Below are 10,000 nucleotides of genomic sequence, written 5' to 3' on the forward strand. Positions count from 1 at the left end.
AAGTATTAAGATTAGTCTGCCTGATATACCCCGGCATGATAGTGACTTTGTTTGTACTTAACAAATTAAAATTGTAATTATATATTGTAACTGTGGAAAATACTGTATATTTTCCGGAAATACGGTAATTTATAGGTAAATAGATGCCCTATATTGTATTTAATAAAAGTGTATTTTTAAAAGAAGGACAGTCGCCATTGTTAATTTGAATTGGATACAATGTTAGTGAAATGGGAAGGAATTTTCATGTTCTAGAGGTTAAAATTGGGCTGACACCTTTCAAATAGGAGGCGAAATTGTTAGATGTGCATTCCTGCATAACTTGAGCTATCAGGCGACTGGACAAGACAGCTCCAGGAACCTCAGATAAGTCTGTTATGTTATAACTCTGGCCAGTTGTTATTTTCATGTATAGACAGAGTTTTTCTGAGTATGATACACCTTGATTTCCAGTCAAATTGGTGAGTGATATTAAGATGTTTTCCTTCTGTTATGTAAATGTGTGTATATATATATAATCCTTTTTTTAATTTTAATATACAGTCCACAAATTTATATATTTACCAGCATTCCTGGTGATGTATATTTCATTTAATTAATAGGTCCAGAGCAACTTGTGGATATGACAGTGGTAGGTATCGAAAGGGGACATTTTTTTGCGACCTAGGTGTCCCAAATCCTACTTGTCTAACTGATGAATAATAATTATCTATGTTCATTTATTGTTATGTAAATAATGATACATTCAGATAAATGCAATTTTCCACAGTAACCTTTGCAAAGAAATAATTTTTTATCATTTTTGTTTCTTTGTTCTGCATAACAAGGGGCTGTCTGTATAATAGTATGTCATTGATGTAATTAGGCCTGTATACATTATACATGTACTTGTAGAAATAAAGATTTTTATTATTATTATTATTATTAATTATTATTATTATAAGTATATACCCTGACGGATATACTTCTCAGTGTATGTAGTCTTCACTTCAGTACAAGGAATTAAGTTACACTTTGGCTTTATTCGGTTACCTTGGGTTAATTTACACAGGTTGCTGTATCAGGCAACTGTAAAAATCTTCTGTAATGAATCTGACTGAATAAAACGTACGTGACGAGGACGCAACTCTGGGAAACACCTCGTCATAGCAACACAAACTTCTATAAATAACATCACTCACACACGTTACATTTCGTTCAGTCATTGGTAGGAGAAACCTCTAAAGCATTGCATATAGAAAGAATTTGAAGAGACACAATGTACTATCAGACATTAAAGTAAATGTATCAAAAGTTAATGCACATGTTGCATAAGATGATTGTGCATTGCAACACACTAACATGACAGACGAAACTTTCTGTACATTCGGAGAGAAGAAAAAAAAAGTGCAGCCATTAAGGCGAGCTGGGATATGTCGTCACACAAGATACCAAATCAAAACTTCCTTTATGAACTACCACCCATACAGGGGCCATGTTAAAATAACATTTTTTTTTTTTTGGCTGACGACCCCCTGGTATCCATACCCGAGGTCAGGATGAAGCTATCGACAAAAACGAGGCATGTGGCATTATGACATTAAGCTCCACATTCACTCATCTATGACTATGCATTCTGCTTCACATTTTTTTCCTAGTGAATTATACAGCCTATCACTTGATCCTTCACCCACCGTGTTTATGCTATGTACACATGGCTCCAGATGCTATGTGACGTCTGTTGATATTAACTCAAACTGCATGACACATCCAGTTAATCCTTATTGCAGAATAAAGTTCACCTGCACTCGTGATCAAGCTTGATATATATTGTTTCACTACTAGTAACTTGTGTAGTCATCTAGAAATAACCTAAGAATATTATCCCAAAGAGTTACCAATCTTCACAGGAGTGTTATGCATATATAGTTATATTCTGCCATTTTTAACTACACTGGAGGGACGCACAACTCACTTCCACTTCACTCCTCCCTTGACTGAGTGGTGACTATGGGTAAGTATGCATCGTGTACGATACGTAAGCCAGGAAATTCCAGTGGTGTAACTATGTATAAATATAGCTTTGGACCATGGAAGTGGCTCGTAGCTCAGTTGGTAGCTCACACATTGAGGTCCGTGGTTCGATCCCGGTACGGGTGGAAACACTGGGGGCGTGTTTCCTGAAGACACCTGCTGTCCGGGAAAACGGTATTTACGTGTACCTGTACCTAATTGAACTTACTTAACAGTTGTTCATTCTAGTTAGTTCATACAAAGTAACTTCTCTGTTTGCAACATGAAATGCATTTTTCTATATTGAGAAGTGTCGTGTATTTAGGCCTTTTGTTGCCGTATACAGTAAAAAATTCGACATAATTTTGTACATCTCCCTCTTGTGAATCCATTAATATTGGGTAAAATGTTCTTTTTATTCTGTATTAATCGTGTATACACTCTTCCAGTATTTTACACATGCAGGTAGTCAGTGAGATGGGGAGAAACATCATGTTCATTAGTTTCGTTATTAGTATAATAATGATAATTCTTATCAACGAAGGTCACTCGCCCTTTATTGAGCTATCGCTCACAGGATGAGCCTAGAGTGCAAAATAAGCTGGCCTTTCGGGCAGCACGAAGCAAATACTATAAATGTGTCTTCTCTACAGATTTTGGTGGTAAGGACGATACAGCACCTCGAGCTGTTGTAACCATTATACCTAACAACACCAGTAACATGTCAGGTTCCTGCGGTAGAATCTGTGCGGCTTCTCGAGTAACCACACCTTCAGTAAGTTTATTCAAGTAATATATAAATACAGTTACACAGATTATCATACATAGCAGCATATGTGTAAAGAACCTATGATAACCCAAAAAAGTCAGAGTGACTTACTTATTTCCATTGGAGTCTGAAGTATTATTATTATTATTATTATTATTATTATTATTATTATTATTATTATTATTATTATTAGTAGTAGTAGTAGTAGTAGTAGTAGTAGTAGTAGTAATAGTAGTAGTAGTAGTAGCAGCATTCCATCACATTAATAACTATGCAGGATTCAGATCAGTTGCTTGTAGGGTTACACAAGTTGGCTTAACCCAAATACCCAACAACAGCATTAAACTCTGCAGGATTTATGCAGATCCACAACTTATTACAACTCTTATAATAAACAACATCACAGAGAGATGTTACAGCCTTTATATTCAGCAAAAATACCAAAACTGGAGGATCTACGCGGCTCTATGATCTGTCACAACCCCACTGCCTAATAACGGAGCGAAACACTAGGCTCTATACGATTTTTCGGGTTTAAAGCTTCACTCCTAAATGATAGTTGTAACTGTTGCAATCCTTATAACCAACAAGAGAATCGACCACTGCTGCTAAACTCGCCAATGGAAATAAGTCACTCTGTCTGACTTTTTGGGGTTATCCTAGGTTCTCTACACATATGCTGCTATGTATGATAATTCTATGTAACTGTATTTGTGTATACCTGAATAAACTTACTTACTTACTTACTTACTTACTTATATCTAACACCAGCAACTATTCTATAGCGGTGCAGCTGTGAGTAAAGAGGACTTCAGGGTCGCCATTGATGGAGTTAGGGCGTCTCGCACTACCTGGTTCTGAGCATGGGTGACAAATTTTCACTTCACTGGACGCTTGTCCTCATCATGTATAGCCTGGCTAGGAAATTTGTCAGCTCGCCATACATCAGATTGTTTTATAACCCACTCTGCGGATTTCTAAGGCCTTGGGTAAGCCAGTTGCTGGCTCAATTGAAAGTGGTCGTCTGGCCTTACCAGTTGTGAACCGTGTGGTTCACTTGACTTTAATAGGAACTTTTGTTCCCTTTACTATTTTGAACGGGTATTGTTCCCTTCCCGCTTCCTGCACAGCTTTAGGCATTGGCATCTCATATTTTGTATGGTAATTCAAGTAACTAATATCACTCACTCTTCTAAATTTGACAATTATACCTCATTATTGCGATTTTTATTATGAATTAACTGAGCAAATTTTAAGCATAATATAGGCTAAATTTTGACAGAGATTCTATGAATTCTCTGGGCCTTCAGTTTATTGCATGTTCTGTGAAGTAATACTGAAGTTTAGATCAGTAGTTGCAATTCCTCATTTACATCAATGCATCATTTACATCAGTTGCAATTCCTCTTTTACATCTATGATCTTCCAAACATATCCCAACACCTGAAACCCATTCTCTTTGCTGACGACACGACTTATGTCATCTCCCACCCTAATCTTGCCACCCTCAACACCATTGTTAACGAGGAGCTGCTCAAAATATCGACTTGGATGACAGCCAATAAACTTACACTTAACACTGACAAACCCTACTATATTATGTTTGGTAGCAGAGCAGGTGTTGCGCAACTTAACATTAATATCGAAAACACTCTAATTGCCAGACATAATGAGGGCAAATTCCTTGGCCTATACCTCGACAACAACCTAAATTTCAGCACCCATATCCAACACATAAAAAAAGTATCCAACACGGTGGGGATCCTCTCCAAGATACGATACTACGTGCCGCAAACTGCCCTTCTCACATTATACCATTCACTTATATATCCATACCTCACCTATGCTATCTGTGCTTGGGGTTCAACTGCAGCAACACACCTAAAGCCAATAATAACCCAACAAAAAGCCGCAGTAAGAATAATCACTAAATCCCATCCCTGGCAATACCCCCCCCCCCACTCTTCATAGATCTAAACTTACTCCCTGTTCAGAACATCCACACTTGCTACTGTGCAATCTATATCTACAGGACCTTAAATTCCAATATTAACCTTGACCTAGAACACTTTCTTGATAGTTGTGACAGGATCCACAGGCATAACACCAGACACAAACATCTCTATGACATTCCCCGTGTTCGACTAAACCTTTACAAAAATTCAATGTATTTCAAAGGACCTAAAATCTGGAACACCCTACCCGAAAACTCTAGAACTGCAGACACATTCATCACTTTCAAAACTACAGTTAGAAAACATCTTATCTCCCTGATACACCCCGACAACTAACTACATGATAACCACCTGGTGGTTCACAATTACACTCACTCACCCACTGACTATAAACCCAGAAATACTAATCTTAATCTTAAAATAATAAATCCTAACTAGTCATAAGTTTGCCTGTGATACTCCAATATAGACACTTTGTATTGTGCCAAAACAAAAGCATTCACATTGCTAAACTCACAAATTATGATGTAGTCACTTAGCCTTAATACCATAATCTGTAAGGATTTAATGTTATGAATTAATCTAAGTCTGCCCGAAATGCCTAGCCATGCTAGGTGTCCTAGTGGCCTCCTCTGTAATTAGTATTCTATAACATGTAAACCACACAATACCCAAAACCTGTAAACCCCACATTGTAACCCTTATAGAGAATAAACTTGAATTGAATTGAATTGTATTTGACCAACATTTGTAATAACCCCACGAACGTTATAGCAAATTGTTTTACTAATACTTCTGCAATAAAAATACAGTAATATTAAAAATTTATTCCAAGGCTGCCAGAGATGCTGTGCATAACCAGGGGCTTTCTATAAAGTTGGTCAATAATGTCACCTTTTCCTTAATCAATTGTAAACCATACTTTTTCTTCTTAAGTTGTGCCGCCTGAGAGGCTAGTTTACGTTGCACTCCATGCTCATTCTTTGAGCGGTAGCAATGGGTCTTTGTCAGACAGAAATAGTCTCGAAAAAAATATCTGATCACTCCTAAAGTTTGCTTTTCATCATTATTCTTTCCCAGAGACTGGGAAACATGGCTCAATAAGATGTATGTAAGTTGAAGGTTAAGACACATGTGCAACAGTTGGGTATCTTTATCCATGAAACGTTTCCCAGCGCCACCCCATCTATAGAGGGTACTTCTCCCCTAACCCACGATGTCAGCGATGGCACTGCAGGGAGTGCCGGGCTCACAGGAACTTCCACCACAGGGACAGCATCGTGGAGTTCGACCGCGAGGCAGCTGTCAGGTGTGCCACAGGCAGTGTGTACTCAGTTCCTCAAGCTTTAACATCCGTGCACACGAGGGCCTGGGATCTTCAGTCAACTTGGCGTCCACCAGGACGTTGCCATGTCCCTAGGACAGCTCTCCATCGGGCTGCTAACGGAGCCACTGGCTTCTTGGACCTCTTGGGGAGGGTCGATGGTGCTCGTGCAAGCAGCAGATCCCGGGGCAACTTGCTGCTGTTTGCAATGGCTGTCTGCCGAGGAGAGACAGGCACCTAGCAACATCTGTTGTTGGGGAAATGGATGAATTCCCTGCTATGTTTGTTAACTGCTCATTACTCTGTAATTTGTCTATGATTGTAATCATGTGATAACGTGTTTATCATTCATTACCTTTGAAACTTGTCATGATTGTGACCAGCTCTACCTGGAGCTCATTACCTTTGTAAATTCTCATGATTAATGTGTTTATGATTCATTACCTTTGCAATTATTCATGAGTGTGACCAGCTCTACCTGGAGCTCATTACCTTTGTAACTTGGTCATGATTATGCCCAGATCTAGTTCATTACCTTTGTAACTTGCTCAGCTATCAAAACTTTGGAGTCCAGTCCCTGGACCAATTATGTACCTCTGTAATCTTTTGACTACCGCCCACAGGATGGGTATGGGGTGCATAATAAACATATTAAACTAACTAACTGAAACGTTTCGCCTACACAGTAGGCTTCTTTAGTCAAATGCTAAGGCAGCAGAAGAAATGAAATAAAGATGATGTAATTAGTCCATCAACCTTGGAGAAAATGTATTTGAGGTGGTCAGTCCTTCAGCCTAGAGAAGAGTTCAGCTAGATGGAGCTGAATAAGTAAGTTTATTCAGGTATACACAAATACAATTACATAGATTATCATACATAGCAGCATATGTGTAAAGAACCTGGGATAACCCAAAAAAGTCAGAATGACTTATATCCATTGGGGTCCTTTTCTCCAAGATTGATGGACTGGTTACATCATCTTTATTTCTGCTGCTGCCTTTGTATTTGACTGAAGAAGCCTACTGTGTAGGCGAAACGTTTCATCGATAAAGATACCCAACTGTTGCACAGGCGTCTTAATTTTCAACTTTTCTGTATTTTACAAAATTTTCAACAAGATGTTAAGTTTTGGTGACCCACAAAACCTGTAACAACGTGAGTCAGCGGTGGCACACCTCGTCGCTGCTTTATTCAAGTAAAAACCTGCTTTTTCCTCTATTATGTGACTATTATTCAGATAGTTTTCGATCATTTATAACTGCTTGGTGTTTTGTTAAAAGTATGATTAGACTTTAGAGTCGTTATCTTGGTAACGAAGCCTAAGAGAAACCAGTTGTTAATTTTTCTTTTTAAGGGCGGATACTTGGAATTCGAGGTAGCGAGATAATGAAAGACTGACGTATGTAATTAAGTTTATCAAGGAGGAAATAGCACTACTAACTTAAATAACCAAGCCTAACTTAATTACATTCTCCACAGACCGGGCCGCGGGGGCGTTGACCCCCGAAACCCTCTTCAGGTATATTCTAGGTCTCCAGGTATTAACATATTAAAACATCAATATTTGTTCGTTACCCAGCACTTTGACGTTATGTACGAATAACATCCAAACTTCTTTTTAATATTAATGTAAATAACTCAATTTATCTTATTCCTAGTATATACCCCTTTATTGTAACCGATTTTTACATAGTTCAATTGGTAGCGCACTCAGAACACACACTGAGGTCCATGGATTGATCCCCGGTATGGGTGGAAACATTAGGACGTGTTTCCTTACAACACACAAGCACCAGACGAGCCTGGCCCATGGCCGAGCCCCGAGAGTAGTGAAACTCGAAACTCTTCAAAGGTATATCAAAGGCAAAGATATTTTCCTGTTTACTCATTAGTAAAATAGATACCTGGGTGTTAGTTGACAGGTGTGGGTTGCATCCTGGGACAAAATGGACCTAATTTGACCAAAATGCTCTGCATAAGAGTAGAAACATTGGACATGTTTCTTTCCACCTGTTGTCTATGTTCCCCATCAGTAAAATGGGTACCTGGGTGTTAGTCGACTGGTGTGGGTCGCATCCTGGGACACTGACCTAATTTGCCCGAAATGCGGAGCATAACAAGGGACTTTCTATATAGTAGTATGTCATTGTTGTCAGCTAGGACTGTATACCTTGTACATGTACCTGTAGAAACAAAGATATTGTTATTATTATTATTAATATATTACAAGGACCCCAATGGAAATAAAACCCTTTGACTTTTCAGTTATCCTAGGTAATCTACACATAAGCTGCTGTGTATAATAATTTATGTAACTATTTATGTGTAACTATACCTGAATAAACTTACTTGTAACTTAACGAGATCATCCTATGGATTTTGCTTTATTTCTATACAATATGCTATATAACACCAGTGTAAAAAATAAACTTACATACGAAACCTAAATAAAAGCTTCCCTCGGCTGGTTACATCCACAGTACAGTGGCAATATTTTCTTGGGTCACTTCAGTGGAACCTTCATCTCCATAAAAATGAAAACAAAACAAAAGTTTATTTCTTTGCAAAGGTTACATTGTGTGTTTACATTTCATAATTTGATTGGTACAAAAAAAAGCCACTATCATGCTGGGCATTTCGGGCAGATTTAACCTAATATTTAACCCTTTGACTGTTTTCGAAGTATAAATACGTCTTACGAGCCAATGTTTCTGACGTATATATACTCAATAATTCTAGCGGCTTCAAATCAAGCGGGAGAAAGCTGGTAGGCCCACATGTGAGAGAATGGGTCTGTGTGGTCAGTGTGCACCACATAAAAAAAATCCTGCAGCACACATTGCGTAATGAGAAAAAAAAACTCTGATCGTTTTTTTGGAATAAAACGCCGACTTTGAGGTGTATTTTCGTATAGTATTTATCGTTGTATTTGCGTTTTCATGGTCTTAAGTGATAAAATAGAAAACATATTACAGAAATAGAGATGATTTTCATTACTTTGACGATGAAAACGACCTTGAAACTGAGCTCAAAGTAGCGGAAATGTTCGATTTTTACCAATGTTCAGGAGTAAATAAATCACCACACGTCCAATACACGTCAACTTGGGAGTCTAATATTCTTTCACTAGTGCACTGATATTATTTATACCATTTTTACAATAATGCAGTAGTCTGCATAACAGTAAATTTTTTATTTTTTTGTATGAATAAAAAATCAAAATAGAAAGCAATAATAATATAAGAGGGGCCTAGAGATGTGACTAATGAACAGAGCATATGTTATTTTAGTGCCACGAATGTCTACCTTGTTTATTCTGGACCCTATTTTGAAATTGGCATCTTTTTTAGTTTGTGTGAAATTGGCCAAATTGCCAATTTCTGACCACCATTTTGGGTAGTCCAAATTAGTAAATGGGAGGTTTCTTGTACTCAGCTGATAGATAAAATGGAGTTCTAAAGAAATAGCTATGAGTTTGGTCAACTGGAATTGGCTGAAAATAGGGCTCAAAGTCGGCGAAATCGCCGATACCCATATGTCGCCGAGACAGCTAACTTCGCGGGAGCATAATTCCATGAGTTTTCGACCAAATTTCGAACTTTTGGTGTCATTACCATCGGGAAAAGATTCTCTATCATTTCATAAGAAAAAATAATTTTTTTTTTTCAAAAATTGAGTGACATAGAAATGACAGTTTCAGAGAGGGGCCTGAAACAGTCAAAGGGTTAAAGACTACTTTAGACAGGTAGAGAGTGGTGAATTTCAAATATGCAATATTTTACTCTATTATTAATAAGAGTACAAATAAATACAATTACATAATTGTCATAAATAGCAGCACATGTGTAGATTACCTAGGATAACCCAAAAAAGCATGACAAAGCAACTTACTTCCATTGGGGTCTTCTAATCTCAGTTCACATGCAGCAGTGTTACTTAAGAGCTTTAGGAACACTATTA

The 10,000-nt window shown here is 37.8% G+C and overlaps 2 protein-coding genes across 6 annotated transcripts in view; one reads left to right on the forward strand and one right to left on the reverse strand.

Annotated features, from left to right (window-relative positions):
- Positions 1-2,100, reverse strand: part of LOC128692964 (uncharacterized) — an 18,128-nt gene extending 16,028 nt beyond the window's left edge. For 3 of the 5 annotated variants that reach the window (XM_070092029.1, XM_053782358.2, XM_070092026.1), the window contains exon 1: positions 1,674-1,977. The gene's annotated coding sequence lies outside the window, so the exon portion shown is untranslated. Of the gene's footprint in view, positions 1-1,673 lie in introns of all 5 variants that reach the window. The other 2 variants (XM_070092027.1, XM_070092028.1) reach the window with 2 other exon arrangements.
- A 4,990-nt stretch (positions 2,101-7,090) lies between these two features.
- The window catches only part of LOC128692966 (thioredoxin domain-containing protein 9), a 29,931-nt gene continuing 27,021 nt past the window's right edge, over positions 7,091-10,000 (forward strand). The window contains exon 1 of the mRNA XM_053782362.2: positions 7,091-7,235. The gene's annotated coding sequence lies outside the window, so the exon portion shown is untranslated. The remainder of the gene's footprint in view (positions 7,236-10,000) is intronic.

This window comes from Cherax quadricarinatus, chromosome 38 (genome assembly GCF_038502225.1).
Source record: "Cherax quadricarinatus isolate ZL_2023a chromosome 38, ASM3850222v1, whole genome shotgun sequence".
Lineage (NCBI taxonomy): Eukaryota > Metazoa > Arthropoda > Malacostraca > Decapoda > Parastacidae > Cherax > Cherax quadricarinatus.